The 19,399-nt window shown below is 36.5% G+C and overlaps 1 long non-coding RNA gene across 1 annotated transcript in view; it reads left to right on the top strand.

The window, feature by feature from the left end:
- Positions 1–19,399, top strand: part of LOC123382276 — a 211,530-nt gene that overhangs the window by 132,166 nt on the left and 59,965 nt on the right. The gene's annotated exons all lie outside the window — the stretch shown is intronic.

Here is a 19,399-nt window from a genome sequence, read left to right as displayed (position 1 = left end):
GGAAGAGAAAAAAAGAAAAGAGAAGGGAAGCAAAGCACAATAGTTTTGTCTTAATTTGCCTTATTTCAGGGTCAGTGCAAAATAGACATAGAGGTAGGAAGAGCAAATCAATATGACAAATTCTGAAGTAAACTCTAAAGTCTAGAAATAGAGCCCTATCTGCACTGTCTTAGTTTCCAGTCTCTGGACCCTTCCATTGCCCAGACCATACTGTCTCAAACATCAATTAATTAACCTGGTGACTACCAGCCCATCCCAGTAATATCACTCCCTTCTCTGAGCCCGCTAATACTTCAGAAAAGGATCTTATACACTAGGAGGGAAACCTGGAGCCCTGCAGTCACCACTGTCTCACACTGTCTGTGTAAACCAGTCGTCTATACTTTAAGGGGCTGCAAACCTGTCATGAAATTTAAGAGGTCAAACCCCATGACTGGCATAATCTCTTTTAACTCTAACATACAAAGTTTTCAAGAATTAACAAGAGATCTTATTGGCCTAACAGTTATAAACCATCTTTCCAAGTATAAATAATTCACCGTTTACATTACAATTTTAAATATAATCGATGTGCCTTGCTCCTGTTTGCATACACTACCGAACTTTATAATGCCTATAAGCTCAGTAGGGACAGGCACATCCTCATGACCAGCATGGTGGCAGGAACAAAGCAAGCCCTCAGAGAAGCCTCATGGAATGACAAGAAGATAATCCCAGTAAAGACTTCCTCATGGCAATGGACTAATTTTTAGTAACACAAAGTGTTAGGCATTATCGAGTCTTAGCATTAAATTTACCAACCTTTAAATTATAATTATATTGAACTTAATTATAAAAACCCAAATTTTTAGTAAAATTACAATTAGTAAAAAGTTTCTATAACTTTTATAGGTATAGCTCTGGACTTGACATTAAGACAAAGGCAGACAAAGGCCCTGACAACAGTCATTGCCTTATTTTCAGCAGTGTAGTTGGGTCTGTGGAATATGTGAGTGTGGCAGGTTGGGATGGTATGAAAGACATAGCTGTGCTAACACACAACCTGAGTTTGCTGCCCATAACTTTGACCTTTCAGCCAAGTTTATTAATTCTCTCAGTCTTTCTTATTCTCGGCATAAAGAGGGATAGTATTTATTTTCCCTATTTTGCTTAGGGATTACAGATATTTTTATTGAGGCCCTTGCACAGCAATGATACCTAGTTGGTGTATAATAATCAATAGATACTGTATTTTATTGCAGTTATTATATATGAAAATTATCAGATAATATGTAGATTATTAAATACTGCATTTGGTATTTAGTTTATAATTAAATTTGGAAGTATGCAATCTGAAGCTAAAAGTTGGCGAACTATGAGATGAAATTACAACTCCTCAGGTACAAATAAAATCCTGCTGTAGTTACTGATTGACCCCACCTATAACAACAAGAATCAAACGCTAAGAAGTGAGTGAGTGAGTGAGTGAGTGAGTGAGAGAATATATGGATTGCACTTTCTAAATAGTTGCATTTAAAGAATATAGCCCTGAGCTTAACTAAATACATTGCCTCATGGTATGGAACCTTTTGTCTATCTCTTTATTCTCCCTAGGTCCCTGCTTTTGTGTTCTCTTAAAAATAAATAATGGGGCACCTGGGTGGCTTAGTTGGTTATCCAACTCTGAACTTCGGCTCAGGTCATGGTCTCATCATTCATGAGAACAAACCCTTAATTGGGCTCTCTGCTGACAGCATGGAGCCTGCTTAAGATACTCTCTCTCTGTCTCCCCCACCCCCTGCCCATCCCCTGCTGGTACACACACTCTCTCTCTCTAATAATCTTTAAATAAATAACTACATACATACATACATACATAAATGTCAAAAACACCATCACCACCACTACTTTCTTTTCAGTTAGTGTTTAGCCACGTGTGATAGTCCGTGAACTAAAATGAATGAACTTGCCATGTGATTTGAAGTATCTTAGAGGTATCAAAGCCATGACATGTGAGAGCTATCTGTAAATACCGAGAAGGGTCAAGGCACAATGGCAAGAGGTACTAATGTATTCTTAGTACTTTCTTCTGACTTTTCATGTTTTGTTCTAGTGTGTCCTCAAAACTGTGCAGACTATTTACTACTTTTACACATTACAAATATGAAACCTAAGAATGAAAGAGGTAGGGAATGTCAGAGCCATGACTCAAATATAGGTCTCTGAGACTCCTGTTTTGCCTGTTGTCTCTGTTCTAGCAGAGCTTTGAGTGAGAACATGGATAATAGTGTGAATAAAACAGTAAAAATAACATCTTCTGTGAAGAGCTTGGGAAAGGCTTTCTGAAAAAGAGCACTGTAATCTGGAATTTCACCTTTCTCAATATTACTGCCTCATCTTCAAAATGGGGGCAAGCATTCTAGTCTCTGCTGACTTTTGTGAAATAAAAACAAACAGATGGAAATGCATGTGTTTTTAAAACTCTAAAGCACCCTAAAAACATGAAAAAGTTTTCAGAAAGGAAACTGGTGAGTCAGAATTGTTTGGTTGGGAGTCTCAAATACTAATCAACTGCACCAACATTTGCCATAATTTGTTGCCAAGAGCTCCATGATTGATTCCTGGAACTGCAGGCCCTTCTGGGGGAAATGTCCTCAGGCCAATCCCTTTTTTTTTTGTTTTGTTTTTTTTTTTTTTTTGGTAATACTTTTTATTATCTCTTTCCTTCAATATATTTAATGCATATTGACATATTAAAGGCTCTGGGATTTTTACAGTAGAACAGAACACACATTCAGTATTTTATGAATAATAATTTTATTCAATCTGAATACAAATTTTAATCAATCTGAAAAACCATTGAATGAAAGTCCTAGATTCCAATCTCATCTCTGCTACTTACTAGGTATGCTACTTTATACAACATATTAAATCTCTTTGAGTTGATGTTTGCTCATCAGATAATTGGATAATCCCATTGCATGACAGTGTCATTTGAAGCAAATATTATATATAAAGTACCTTATGCACTGTTTGGTACGTGATAAATGGTCAGTAAATATTAGATATTCTTCTCTTCTTCCTTATACACAATCCATGTTTGCTGCACCAGACAGATAATTGACTTGGTGCAAAAGCACTGTCTATTAGATCCATTTGCCTTTTGTGAGCAGAATTTGTATCATGTCCTAGTTTTAGGATGGAAAGAATTGCTAGACTCTTGCTGTCACATTGGCAGGCACCCATTTCATGCTTGGAAGCGACCAAGTAAGAACACTACAAATCAATACTTGCATGTCATTTTTTAAAAGTTCCTTTCATTAAGAAGAAGAAGAAAAAAAAAACCTAAAGAGGTATAAAGTTGCTTTTGTTTCACCTCTCACAGAAGGACTAAGGAAAGTGTGTTCCCCCTGTCCATTGGCCCATCCCAGGTCTTTCCTTGCCTTCCTCCAGTTATCTCCTCCCCCACCATCCATTTTGCTGGGATCTGTATTTGGAACTCACTCATGTTTACTCAGTAGCTTGGATTATCTGTTTTACTTATGCTGGGATTTATCAACATGAAAAGGAGTGAGGGATGATCTTTCACTTCTAGTAAACACTTCATTATTTGTCTTTGGTATTTGAAGACAACAAAGCAAAACAAAGCATATCCTTACAGAGTGTCTCCTCAGTAATTACCGCTGGTGTTGTCAGTTGCAGACTGCCTTCCTGCCAGCATCTGAAATATCTAACAGAGAAAGATAAAGAAAATGAGTTAGCCATTTTTACTCTTTCCAAGCTGGAAAGATAGTCTGAAATCAACTCAGCTGTCCTTGCTCTTTGGAAAGCTCCCAGGCCAAATGTGCCTTTCCTGTTTTTGGTACTAGTCCTTCTGAAATCAGGTTTGGATAAGGGGGGCCAAGAAGCCAGCAAGAGAACTGAACCAGTTATTTTGTCAAGACAACACCTGCCCTTTAAATTATTGATTTTCTTTAATGAGGATATCCTGCATACATTGCAATTGTCCCCATTGCCTTCGTCTCTCTTTCCCCAGAAAATGTTGGTTTTATACTTATCTTCTTTGCCTCTCCATTTTCCATGACACAATTTAATGAACACATTTAATTACACCAGTTATTTTTTAACCCCCCAGATAAATTATGTTAGGTAAAGAATAGTTTCTCAGAACTTGATTGCTTGTTTTTTGTTTTACTTTGTTTTGTATTTATTACACTGCTTCTCTGTGCAAAGAAAGAGAGGATGTGGAAAGAAAGAGTTTCTCCTTTAGTACTGATAGGTCAAGTTGAATATCTCTACTGCCATTCACTCATTTCATGATTTTGAACAAATAGTACATGGTTTTGTACCTTAGTTTTTCTTACTGGTAAGTAGAGGGAGATAATATCCATCTTTATCTTAAGAATAAGCATGAATATTTTAGGGATTTCACATTCAGACAAAATGGTGTAGATCGATATCTCCCTGCCCTTTGCTAAACACAGGATAAAGCCTGGAAAAAGCATACAAGACAATAACAGGAGAACTCGGAAAATGTGGTAAGAAAAAGGTGACCTGGTTTGACCTTAGAACCAGAAGAACAAGCTTGCATCTGGACATTTTAAGTTTAGCCCCCACCCACAGAAGAACGTTTCTGAACCCTGACATTTCCTGACCCCAGGATAGCCATTGAAGTTGGCCCAGGTGGCCCCTCTTGCCCCCGGATTTAATGGAGTGCCGATGACAATGTCAGGTGAGCTCAACAGCAATATGACCAGTAAGGGGAATCTATCAGCAGCTCTTCCTTGGAGCAAGTGTCGAAGGAGGGCACTCTTCTACTCTGCTGGGCCTGAGACTCTGTTTTCTCACTGAGAAATACTGAGAGAGAATGTTAGAATCTGAAGAGGGGATTGAGTCAGTAAGTACAGTAAAATCTTGGTTTGCGAGCATAATTCATTCCAGAAATATGCTTGTAATCCAAAGAACTTGTATATCAAAGAAAACTTAAGAACCGTTGGCTCATTTGTGATCATGTGACACTTGGCATCTTACACTACTCATATTGTAAGACATCACTTGTTTATCAAGTTAACATTTTTTACAAATGTTTTCTTGTCTTGCAGACAGCTAGCAGAACAAGTTACTGCCAATCTGAGGTTTTACTATAATTCCATTTGAGAGTCTCCTTGTCCACACAGTCCTGAGGTGATCTTTTCTTTCATAACCCCAATCCCTCAACCCCATCCAGAGACACTGGGGGGCAGGGCGCAACCAATGAAGGGATCCAGCCATAGCAAGTAGCTAGAAATAGAAAACTTCACCCCCCCCCCCCATCCAGAGGTAATGGAGTGCTTGGGCAGAACCAGCAAGAAGATGCCAATTGCAGCAAGCTGACTGTCCTGGAGATTCTCTTTGACTCAGAGAGCCTACAACTCCCTGTCCCTCTAGGGATAAGTAGAAAGCCGAAAGAAAGGGACACTGCTTAAGGGAATCCCATCACATCCCTCCTCCATGAGATGCCACCCAGCCGTACAGGATGGGGAGAGAAGTCCCAGCCATGTTCACATGCAACACGAGCACAGAGCAGTAGGAGCCTTGCTGGTACTTGATAAACCAAGAATATTGACATAACACCACAAAGGCTTTGACAATTGAAGTAACAATGAAATCAGAGGTCACAAATGAAGGCCAAGACTTGCATGCTAAATGTAAACAAGATTACTAACTGCCAAAATAAAAGATTCAAATAGGATGGTCAGGTCACTGAACACAGTAGATAGAATGTTGAGAATACAATAGAAAGTCATCATCATAAAAAGAACCAAGAAAATCATTTAAATGAGAAAAGATAGTAAACTGATGTTGATGCCCAAGTGACTCCAATGTTAGAATTAGGTGACAAGGATTTTACAGCTTTCTCCATGAAAGTATTATAATAATTGATTACAGATTTTCTTGAAACAAAAACAGAAACAATAGCAAATAAATGAAAGTTAAATAAAAAAGAAAGGAAAAATGTTGAAGTGGAAAATACAATATTAACAAAAAAATCACTTACTGGGCTCGGTCATAGAATGGAGATAATATGAAAGAACGAGCAAACTTGAGGGTAGGTTAACACAACTTATCCAATCTGAAACAATGGAAATATAATGGAAAAAATTGGACAAATTCTCAATGTTTGAAGAAATAATGGCTGACAACTTCTCAAATTTAGTGAAGAAACAAACCTACAGATCCAAGAAGCTAAGCAAACCCCAATGGGATAAACACAAAGAAATCTTCATCAACACACATGATAAAGTTTTGAAAAACTAAAGACAATCCAAGAAAAAGTTATAAAAGCAGCCAAAGAGTAACGTATTCCCCATAGGAAACACCACTTTACATGTCGGTGGATTTCTCATCTGAAATGTTGGAGTCCAGAAGAAAGTGGCACAGAATCTTTTAAAGTGGTGAAAGGCAGGAACTGTCAACCACAAATTGTTTTTCTGGCAAAATTACCCTTCAAGAATGAGTGAAACGTAAAGAAATTCTCAACTTGAAAAAATGAAATGAATTTATTGGTAACAGACCTACCCTTATAGGTTGACTAAAAAAAGTTCTTCAGACAGAAAGGACATTGTAGAAGAAGGGTACAGGAAGTATTTGTAACATGAATAAATAATGGAAGAGTAGAAACATGGGTACGTAACATAGACAATACTTTTCTTCATGAGTTTTATGAGTGAGTAATATTTGATGATTGAAGAAGAAATTAGAAAGCAGTAGTCAACACAATGATACTTAATAGTGGGAAAGGTAAAGGGACCTACACTGAAAGAGAGATTTGCATATTTGATTTGAAGAGGTGTAAAATGTTGAGACTAGTGGACTCTGGTGTTATATGTGTATATTGTAATACCCAGAGTACCCACTATGAAAACTGTACAAAGAAATTCACTCACAAACACTATAAATAAATCAAGATGGAGTCCTATATGTACAATGATCAAATAATACATGAGAAGACAAAAAAGAAAAAGAAGAATGACTACCAGAGGAAACAAATACAGCAATAATAAAATAGCAGATATGGGTGCTAAAGCTATCAGTAATTATCTTAAATATAAATTATCTGAATATACATATCAAAAAATACAATGATAGAGCAGGTGAAAAAAAATATCCAACAATCATCTTATAAAAAAACTAACTTCAAATTCATTGATTATGTAGATTGGAAGTAAATGGATGGAAAGGAGCTTAACATACATATCTTATTGTTTTAATGGAAATTCCTGTAATATCTGATAAAGTGAGATTCAGAACAAAGAAAATTATGTAAAAAGAGGGGCAGGGGCACCTGGGTGGCTCAGTCAGTTAAGCATCCAACTTTGGGTCAGGTCATGATCTTGTGGTCCATGGGTTTGAGCCCCATGTCGGTCTCTGTGCTGACAGCTCAGAGCCTGGATCCTGCTTCTGATTCTGTGTCTCCCTCTCTCTCTGCCCCTTTCCTGCTTGTGTTCTGTCTCTGTCTCTGTCTCTCTCAAAAATAAACATTAAAAAAGAGGGGCATTACATAGTGACAAAAGGGTTATTCACCAGAAGACACAGCAATCCCAAATGTGCATGCCTCAAACAACAGAAGCTCAAAACACATGAAGCCATAATGGAAAAGCTTAATGTAGAAAAAAGCAAATCAACAACTAGTGTTGCAGACTTGAATATGCTACCTTACGGGAACTGATAAAAATACTAGACATAAAGTGAATATTAAGTCTGAACAATGCACTTAACCAATGGAATCTAAAGACATGTGTAGAACATGCTACCCATAGGTAACAGAATCACTGTCCCCTGTATTAAGAACTATTTTATATTGGTAGTAATCAAGACTGTAGAAGTGGTGGACAGAAAACATATAGGACACTAGAGTTAGGGAACCCAGAAATAAGCTCACACAGACATGCTCAAAAGATTATTGACAAAAATACAAAAATAATTCAGTGGGAAAAGGATAGTCCCAACCAATGAGGCTGGTGCATGTGGACGTGGAAAAGCAGAAAAATAAAATAAAATAAAATAAAATAAAATAAAATAAAATAAAATAAAATAAAATAAAATAAAATAAAATAAAAAACAACAACAAAACCTTCAATCTAAACTTCACACTGTATAAAAAAATCAGTTCAAAATGAATTGCATGTTTCAATGTAAAACTGTGAAAATTGTAGGAAAAAAATAGAAAATCTTCACAAACTTATCTACACAGAGTTCTTAGGCTTCACACCGAAAGCATAATCCATAGAAAAACAGTCGTTATATTGGACCTCATCAAAATTAAAAACAAGAACAAAAATCTTTACTTCGTGAAACCCATGCAAAGAAGACGAAGAGAGAAACTACACCTAGGACTATTAGTGAGTGGCATATCTCACCAGGGACTGGTATCCAGAATATATTTTTTAAAACTCTCAAGCCTCAGTCAACAACAACAACAACATTTTAGTAATCCACTTAGAAAATTGGCAGATGACATGAAAAGACATTTTACTGAAAAGGATAGACAGATGGCAAATAATCACATGAAAAGATGTTCAATACTCTTAGCCATCAGAGAAATACAAATTAACACCATAGTGACATATTACCATGCAACTGTGTCTAAAATAAAAATAGAGACAACACCAAATGGTGGTGTGGATGTGAAGAAACTGAATCAATTATGCGCTGCTGGTAGGAATGTAAAATGATGAAGGAACTTCGGAAAACATTTTGGTAATTTCTAATGAAGCTACACATTCAACTACCATACATCCCAGCAAGAGCAGCCCTTAATATTTATTTCCCTACAATTACAATTTATCTTCACACCAAAAAAAAAAACGTGTTTTTGAATGAACATAGGCATTTCAGCCAAAAACTCCAGAATAGGCGTTCTTTTTTTTTTTTTTTTAATTTTTTTTTAACGTTTATTTATTTTTGAGACAGAGAGAGACAGAGCATGGACGGGGGAGGGTCAGAGAGAGGGAGACACAGAATCTGAAACAGGCTCCAGGCTCTGAGCTGTCAGTACACAGCCTGACACGGGGCTCAAACTCACGGACCGCGAGATCATGACCCGAGCCGAAGTCGGCCGCTTAACCGACTGAGCCACCCAGGCGCCCCTAGACGTTCTTTAATAGATGAACGATTAAACAGATTGTGGATATACATACCATGGAATACTATTCACCAATAAAAAGCAACAGATGATTGGTGGACAATACTTTAAAAACATGTCCAAAGAATTTCAGTGAATGGAAAAGAAAATCCCAGAATGTCACATACATATGATTGCATTTATATAACATGTTTGAAGTCATACAGTTTTAGAAATGGAGGACAGATTAATATTTGCTAGAAAATATGGGTGGTGGTGGCTGGGAGAGATCATTTGAGGCAGAACTATTCATTGTCGTGTCTTTAGTGATGCATACACAAACCTGAACTGGTGACAAAATTATATAGGACAAAACACATACGTATACATGCATGTGCACATAATTACAAGTAAAACTACGTAAGATGGGTGTACTAATGTTAAAATGTATCCTTGTAATGTTACAGTAAAGGTTTACAAAGTGATCTCATTCAAGGGAACTGGACAAAGTGTACATAGGACAAAATCATTACAACTACATGTAAATCTACAGTGACCTCAAGACACATTTCAATTAAAATTAACTTTTTTAAAAGGATATTAAAAAATGTTTATTTATTTTTGAGAGGGAGATCATGAGCAGGGGAGGAGCAGAGAGAGAGGGTGACACAGAACTCAAAGCAGACTCCAGGCTCTGAGCTTTCAGCACAGAGCCCAACACGGGGGTTGAACTCATGAACCGTGAGAACATGACCTGAGCTGAACTGGGATGCTCAACTGACCAAGCCACCCAGGGGCCCCTTAAAGGATATTTTAAACAAATGTTATAATATGTATCAGAGACAAAAAGAGCATATTCTTATACTACATATTCATCTTTATGATTCTGGGGTTCACAAGAATCCCCCTTCCTTCTTCAACTGTTTTTCACTTTTCTATAACCATGCATTCATTCAACAAACAATTCTAGTCAGCATACTTTTACAAATGCTGCAGTGATTTTGGTAAAATTTAAAATGAAAGAATCAGAATACTCCTGGCAAAAACCAAAGTAAATTTCTAATTCTGTAATAAGTATTTAAAATAGAATTCTGAGGTTGCTAGGGTGACTAAAGCGGTTGGTTATGTGTCCAACTCTTGAATCTGCACAGGTTATGATCTCATGGTTCTTGAGTTTGGGCCCCACATTGGGCTCTGCACTGACAGTGTGGAGCCAGCTTGGGATTATCTCTCTCTGTCCCTACCCCAGTCATTCTCTCTCTATGTCTCTGTCTCTGTCTCTCTCTCTCAAAATAAATAAATAAATAAAACTTAAAAAAGATTTAACTAGTATTCTGTCCTCATGTAACTTTATTACTGTAAAGAGTTACTTGTCACAATTTTGCATTACTCAAATCATCAGTATGTACTGTAACTTACGTGGAATAGTTATTTGACATTTTAGCGTTTGACTCTAGAACATGAGCCATTATAAGACACTTCTGTTTTGCTGACCGATGTAAAAAATATTTTTTTCAGGAATTTGAGGAACGAATCATGTTACAAATTTTCCCTACGCAAATTCCAAATAAAGTGTTCTGCAGAGTGTTTAACATGCTCAGGCACCTATTATTATTATTAGTTTTTAGCTTAATATGTTCATTTATGGTGGAATTTTTATTAGTAGCAGGAGTAAATAATGTATTATTCTCTGAAATTGTTGCTAGAATAAATGTGCCTTATCAATAATGTACTGAGAAAGATCTGTTGTTTTGATTTACATTCTGAAATTCATTTATTATTGACCAGTTTTGGTACAAATCAGATTATCTTTTACTTGAATTGTCAAATACTTCATATAATATCAGTGCTGGGTCTCTGGATAGTCAAATGGCGTAACGGATGCTCGATCAGCAGTACTAGTAAGCACACACATACACACACACACAGTCATAAATTTTAAGCATGTACTGCTTCAAAAATTACCTGTCTTTAATACTTTGTTTCAAAATTTCCCATTTGCTGGACAGACTAAAATACAAAGTTTGTACTTCCATGTAAGTCTATGCTGGTGAAACATAGGCAAACACCCTATATATTGTAGTTTTATCACATTCCAGTGAAATTATATAAAGCCTTTTTGTGAGGGAGGCATTGATGTCCTGCAGTGCTTTAATAAAAATTCATTGAAAGGAAGTACACATTGTCATTTTAAGACAATCATTTGGAATAAGATTTTGTAACTGGTGTTCCAATATTTACGTATCATCTGTAGTTCACTGTAATCCAGAAAGGTGAGGGAGGAATACAGTTTACTGATATTTTGATTACTTATGGTATGCAGGGTAATATCCTATAAATTCATTGCAATAACATATAGAGGGGTATATAATTCAGTATCCAAACTTTTCTTATCTGGGATTAGACTGTTCTCACCAGAAGCAGGATCTTCGATTGATTATCTGTGTCTCTTTGTAAGAGTAGTTTAATGTTGCATGCCTCAGTTTCCTCCTCTATACAATGCAAACACAATAGACAATGATAGTACTTATCAAAGGGCTTCACCAAGTATTAAATATGATTACAAATACGTATAAAGTTACTACCATGCAGATTGCACATGGTTAGCCATTTTTCTCTTTCCTGCAGAGAAGTATTATTCTAAAGGCTAAGTCATGTGCTCAAGATCATACAGAAAACACGAGATCTAAGTCTCAACCGTAGGTGTACTGGTCTCTAAGGCTTGGTCTCTTTCCACTGTGTCCCTGCCTTCTCCAGGGTTTGATCAGGTCAGGAAGAAATCTCATACACACCATACACACCAACTATTTGCAATGATACTGATCCTTTATCACAGTTATATATAAACTCTGTAAACCATCAGCTGTAATTGATGTAACTCTTGTGCCTTTTATTCTAAGGTATATCCATCTGCCTTGCCTGCTTTTATTATTGCAGATTCTAGATTGAGGAGGTGACAGTTGGTTAGCATGAAAATTTGGAAGGGATGCTTTAAAAGAGTTAGAATGGCTAGAGTGGCTAAAATGAACAAAACAGGAGACTATAGATGCTGGTGAGTATGTGGAGAAACGGGAACCCTCTTGCACTGTTGGTGGGAATGCAAACTGGTGCAGCCGCTCTGGAAAACAGTGTGGAGGTTCCTCAAAAAATGAAAAATAGATCTACCCTATGACCCAGCAATAGCACTGCTAGGAATTTACCCAAGGGATACAGGATGCTGATGCATAGGGGCACTTGTACCCCAATGTTTATAGCAGCACTCTCAACAACAGCCAAATTATGGAAAGAGCCTAAATGTCCATCAACTGATGAATGGATAAAGAAATTGTGGTTTATATACACAATGGAATACTACTTGGCAATGAGAAAGAATGAAATATGGCCTTTTGTAGCAACGTGGATGGAACTGGAGGGTATTATGTTAAGTGAAATAAGTCAGGCAGAGAAAGACATACCATATGTTTTCACTCATATGTGGATCCTAAGAAACTTTATGGAAGACCATGGGATCCTAAGAAACTTTATGGAAGACTCTTAAATGCTGAGAACAAACTGAGGGGTGTTGTGTGGGGGAGAGGAGGAAGTGGGTGATGGGCATTGAGGAGGACACCTGTTGGGATGAGCACTGTGTGTTGTATGGAAACCAATTTGACAATAAATTTCATAATAAAAATAATAAAAAAATAAAAGAGTTAGTTTGTAATCAGTTATTTTGCAACCATTGGCCAATGTAGTTATTGATAGAAAAAGTATTTTACATGCCAGGTTAGGAAAGATAAGAAGTTGATTACTCTTCATGATAATTTTACCCTGACAATGTTACTACAATTAATCTGGGCTCAGAGAGGATTCCAGAGTTTCTTAAAGTTAACCTGTATAAAAATAATCTGGGTGCTTGCTGATTTGTATATTGATTCCAGAGCATTTGATACTGTTTGTCTGGATATGGCTTGGGAATCTTCATGCTTATAAATCATTCAGGTTATATGCATGAGGTGTGGAATAGGGGGTCTGGTGATAAAACTTTATCCTGTCTCTGGATGATGCTGAATGTAGCAGTGATATTCAGATGTTCAATACCAATGTACTTATTATTGGAGGTGGGTTTCTCACTCTATCAGTCCTTTGGTATTTATTAACATCTGTCTTTATTTTTTTGAACCAAGGATTGTTTGTTTCTCCTTTGTGTTAGTATAATAAAGGTTTCATTGAGGAAAAATATCCAGTTTTTATAGTGATTAAAATGTTACTTGTTGCATCTGTTTTGACTTTTTACAGAAATACGATTAAATAAGATAATTGTTTTAATAATCAGTAAATAATTTGTGAAAAAGTAGATGTAAGCAAAAAAATTCAATTTCTACTTAATTATAAAATTTGTGTTCATAAAAGTTAATTTAGATTACTCAGAACTCCATATTATTTCTTACGTACAAGTTCACGATATAACTATTAGATACTAATTAGTCATGAAGGGAGATGTTTAGGATATGTCCATAACTCCTTATAGTTCTTCATATGACACATTTCCGTTGTATTTTCCCACATGTCTAATCTTTTTGCCTCTGGATGTCAGATTGCCTACACATCCCTTATGATGTGGTTCTAGGGGCGCCTGGGTGGCTCAGTTGGTTGAGCATCCAATGTCGGCTCATGTCATGATTTCACAGTTTGTGAGTTCAAGACCCACATGGGTTTTTCTGCAGTCAGTGCAGAGCCTGCTTCAGATCCCTTGTCTCCCTTTCTTTCTGCCCATCCCCTGCTTGTGCTCTTCCTCTCTCTCAAAAATAAATAAGATTTTTTACAAATGTGGTTTTTAGAGCTTGACATTGCACAACCCTGACCTCAACAAAGATAATGTAGCAGAATTACGTCCTCTACTGTGTTCTCATAAACTTCACAAAGCATTTTGTAGTATTCCTGTTTCAGTAATACGAAAGGTTGGCAGTGCTCATATTCTCAAAAGGTTTTAATATTTTGTTGCCTGTGATGATGAGTGATGTTGAGCATCTCTTCATGTGTCTCTTAGCCATCTGGATGTCTTCTTTTGGAAAAGTGTCTATTCATGTCTCCTGCCCATTTCTTCAGTGTATTATTTGTTTTTTAGGGTGCTGAATTTGGTAACTTCTTGATAGATTTTAGATACTACCCTTTATCTGATATGTCATTTGCAAATATCTTCTTCCATTCTGTCAGTTGCCTTTTAGTTTTTTTGATTGTTTCCTTCGCTGTGTAGAAGTTTTTTTTTATCTTGGTGAGGTCCCAATAGTTCATTTTTGTTTTTATTTCCCTTGCCTCCAGATATATGTCTAGTAAGCATTTGCTGTGGCCAAGGTCAAAGAAGTTTCTGCCTGTTTTCTCCTGTAGGATTTTGATGGTTTCTTGTGTCAAATTTAGGTGCAGGTGATGAATCACTGAGTTCTACTCCTGAAACCAATACTACTGTATATTAACTAATTTGAATTTAATTAAAAAAATAAAATAAATCCAGAGAATCCTCAAACATGTTGTCACAGTGAGCCAGATATATATGAAAAAAAAAACATTTTTTTTTGTTGTTGTCTACCCATCAAAACCCATGGTACTTTTCATGCAATTTACATGACAAAGTGACATAGTGGTATCTTTTTTTTTTAACCTCTTTGACTAACTCAAAAGTGTTGATTCAGTATGGTGATCGGTATTCTCTGGTTCAATGCAGAGTCCCATGGTTGGGGTTATCATTTGGAGCCTTCATAGTTAATTTTTCTGTCTGCTTATTTGTTTAATGCATAAACCCTTGCTGGAATAACCTTGTAAAGATTGCTTTCTGTGAGAGCAGCCCTTACTCGATTCTGGAAACTAGAATATTGATGATATTAATTAGGTTGAACATACCCAATGTCTTTGGTCAGGCCTGGAAGCAGAGCCTGAGAAGGTTTATTTGACAGTGATTTTTTGAAATAGTGCTCTAGGAAAAATGTATAAGGGGTAGAAGGAAGAGGTGAGAATAGGCAAACAATGTAGGCAGAGATGTTGTTTTGAGAGATCAACTTCAACCTCATGTCCCGGGAAATTTGGGAGATTAACTGTTTCACAGATGTCCTAATTAGAGGCAAGAAGGCAAGACTGCTACATTGTAGAATCAGTCACTCTTAAGCCATTGGCTGTCTTGGAAGTGTGAGGTGTATGACCTCCCAACATCCCAGACATGTCTGGGAAAGTCAGCTCCTATTAGGGGCAATGCTCTGGAAAAGATGGATGCAAGTATTAGCTGTTAGCCCTCAACACCAAAACCAGTGGAGGCGTAGAAGGACTATTCTAAAACAACAGCATCTGTTTTACTCAACTCACATAGGAATCAGGAAAGGGAACTCATGGGGTTCTTTATTACCAAGCTTTGTGAATACAAGAAAAATAAATGAGAAAGGATGACTGAAACTATAAAATATATACATTCAAACTCTACTTTCTTATGGAAAACTTAAAATGGCAGTTGCAGACTAAATACCTCACATTATGCTTGCTTAAAGATCACACAGTCGTAATCTATAAATGATGTCTATTTGTGTCCATGCAAAGCTGAAGTTTTAGAGTTCATCTTTTCTGTCCATCAGTATAAACAGCAAAATGATCGTTACAGTTTTCACATACACAGTAAGCCTTTCTAGTTCTAATATTTACTACTTTGTGTAGTATGCATCATTTTCAGCCCTCAGACTTGTTCCATGACAGTAAGTTAATTTTCTGTTTCTTTCTGGTAGGTGAGAAGACATGATGTAGATTAAGAATAACCTGTTATAGCAGAGAAGTAATTGACATAAAGTTATGTCCTGTACATATACAGAAGACTGTTTTGTGATCTATATCAGTATAGAGTTTTATGGTTGAGCATTTTTTTCGAGGAGATTCCCCTTGTCAATTTTGATCTCAGTTGTGGTAGGTTGTACTGCTGTTCGTCAGTATATGGTTTTCTTCTACTTCTGAGTCCATGGGAGGAGTTGAGTTCCCCACTTCTTAAAGTGTATGATTTGCTTTTAAACAACAAAATATAAGTTCATAGTATATGTGAACAATTCCAGGTGGAAGCATTTAATTTTGGTGTTTGAGTCTCCGAGCCATGCTTGCCCTGCAGTAATGGAGAAGCATGCATTTAAGTAGATGCACCTAGAGGTACTGAAATGACATGTAGAGGACAGCTGCTCTGGAAAATCAACTGGAGCAACCATTAATGTTCATTTTCTGAGCTGTCACAGCCTGCCCTGGGGCTCAGACTTGAAACACTGAGATCATCGCCTGAGCTGGGGTCTGACACCCAACTGGCTGAGCCACCCAGGCAGCCCACTTTGGTTTACTTATTAACCCAATATGAACTAGGTTATACTGAATAATATGGAGATTAAATCATTAAACTCTTTCTTAGGCATAAATGAACATCTAGCATTATGCCAATTAAAAAAATAATTAACTTTTATTTATTTTTGAGAGACAGAAAGAGATAGCATGAGCCAGGAAGAGAGGCAGAGAGAGAGGGAAACAGAATCTGAAACAGGCTCCAGGCTCTGAGCTGTCAGCACAGAGCCTGATGCAAGGCCCCAACCCAGGAACCCTGAAATCACCACCTGAGCCGAAGCCGGACGCTTACCCGCTGAGCCACCCAGGTGCCCCCATTATGCCAATTTTATAAATTCTGAAGCCAAATAACTAGGAAGTTACAGAATTTCACTAAAAGTAAAGAGAAGGTTTGTGGGGAGAAAAAGAAAAGAAAATATTTGGAATCTAATCTTCTCGGAGCCGAGGGCAATTTTCTACGACTGGTAGGGTGGAAACGGATGTCTTCTGCATTGCCTTCTAGTGGATTTAACAGTGTGATAATTACATATCTGTACTGAAGGCTGTCACTGAAGATGCAGGACCATTTGATCTTCGTTATGTCTGTAAATGCACATGATTATCTTTTCCCAAGAAAAAATTGAAAATATTCCAGATAATTTAGGAAGAAACATGATCAATGTACTTACAGTTCTATAGTACCAAACATTCTGGATCTCAAGTACAATTCAAATTTAAATTACAGATTTTAGAAGTAGAATAATAACAAAACCACAATTGTATCTTCTTGACTTCATACTATTGTAGCATTATTGTCATCATCATGCGTCATTTTTTAAACTAGTTATGTAATGTAATCTTTATCAAAATATGACCCAGATACTGCCCTAGTGGAGAAACTGAGAATAAGAAAATGTAAATGATCTGCCCAGGGTCCCAGAGTTCCTATGGGAGAGGATTCAAATACAATTTCATCTGAGTAGGACCTAAGAAAGACTTTCACTGTTATCTGAGCTTAACCACTCACTTAGTGGATGATCTCAAACAAAGCCCCCAACTGCTTCATTACTCAGGTTTTTTTTTTTCCATATGAAATTAAGGATAATAATACTCCTTATAGGTTTGTTATGAGTATAAAATGAAATGACTCATATGAAAATATTTGTATTATAAGAACTCATACAAGGCAATATAGTTTTCTTATTATTACAAACAATTATGGAATGCTATAAAGGTTATTAGGAATCTGTGTCACATACTTTGTTCTATTATATACTATTCCTTTTAAAAGAGCAGTGATTTTTAAAAAGCTGTCTTACATGTAATTATGTAGTGGGCAAGTATAAGGGGTGAGTTAAACGTGTTGGTAGTTCTTTTTGAAGTGTATTTCTAGCTCATAGCGGCATAGCTTATTGAAGCAATCAAAATTAAAAATGTATACATGAGACTTAAATACTCAAAAATAGCTCACAGTTAAACACATCACACTGCTTAAAATTTTAAAAGATGCAATTATCCTTTTTTTTTTTCTTGCAGTCTCTGGATTGTTGGTAGATAGAAAATGGTTTCAAACAGTACTTTTTCATGGTACTGTTAAATTGAAATACAGATGGGTATGTTATTTTCCTGTTTTACTATAATTTCTCCTCCAATTTCCTCCTGGAATATACATACTTCCTGAAAAATTGATTCATTCAGTCAATTTCAAAACTTTGGAATAGTGGTAGGTAAATAGAAACTCAGTCCTCACAAATGTATGAAGTAAAGTAATTTTATACACACCTGTACACACACAGGATTGCATTTTTAAATAAGTCATACATGCGAGGTCTCTGGAAACTCACAGAGTATGATTACTTATTATTGATTATGATAGTGTTAAAACACTTTAGAATATAAAAATATTTTTTTCTTACACAAAAAATAATGCAGGAAAGGATGTAAAATAAAGATAAATGACAATTTTATAGTAAATATGTGGTGTATTATTTGTATGTGTATTTACTGGGCAAATAAATATTGGGTACTTACTATAAGCCAAGCATTGTCCTAGAGGATGGAAAATAGCAGTAAAAAAAAAAATAGAAAAAAAGAAAGACAAAGCTCATTGATTTATGGAGCTTATATTATAATAAGCAATTTAGATAGTAAACAGATACATAACCATGCTAAAGCATAATCAAAATGTTAAAGGAAAATAAAGCACAGTAAAGGCATGAGTTATGGCTCTTCTATTTTATTAGGATTGCATTTGGGTTAGAGTTCTTGCACAAACCAGGTGATAGATTTCAGTTGGGGTAATTAAGGATAAATTAATAAATAGACTATAAATATATGGACTAGGTGCAGAGAGATCCCAAAAGATGGTTTCATAGTTTTGGGGATAGTAACAGTTGTTCATATTACCACACCAGGCTCGAAGGGGTCCAGAATAGAATCTGGAGTAGAGAGAAAGAATGTTTATGGAAAGATCTATCTGATAAGGAGCTGTGTCCTTTAGTGGTGACTCTCTCTCTCTCTCTCTCTCTCTCTCTCTCTCACACACACACACACACACACACACACACACACACACACACACACAGCAGAGGGATGAAAACCCAGACTAATACTCCTTCCTCTTCCTATTCTCCAGCTGGTGTTCTTAATGAACAAACCGTACCAGAAATAAGAGAACAAGGAACTTCATCTCATACAGTAGATACTGGTCAGCCTGGTAGTACACAGCACAACGTAGATAATAACACAGGGTAGGTCTAGGGGGGACAAACAGAAGTTAAAAGCACAGTTATTCAAGGCAGCCCTCTCTGGGAGGTAAGAGTTGAGCAGAGACTTGAATTAGTTAAAGGGCAGAGATCCTGACAGTTACTTGGAAGAAACTCTTTCAGGACTGAGGGAACATTTTCTTTTTCAGGTCTTGAGAGTATTATTTCTAAAAAGAGTATTTACCCCTCATAAATCTCTGCCTGTCCTCATTTATATTTGCCACTCTACTGCCATCTGCCC

This window comes from Felis catus, chromosome E2, assembly GCF_018350175.1.
Source record: "Felis catus isolate Fca126 chromosome E2, F.catus_Fca126_mat1.0, whole genome shotgun sequence".
Taxonomy (NCBI): Eukaryota; Metazoa; Chordata; class Mammalia; order Carnivora; family Felidae; genus Felis; species Felis catus.
The sequence above is the reverse complement of the archived record's forward strand: the minus strand, read 5'-3'. Positions and strand labels throughout refer to the sequence as shown.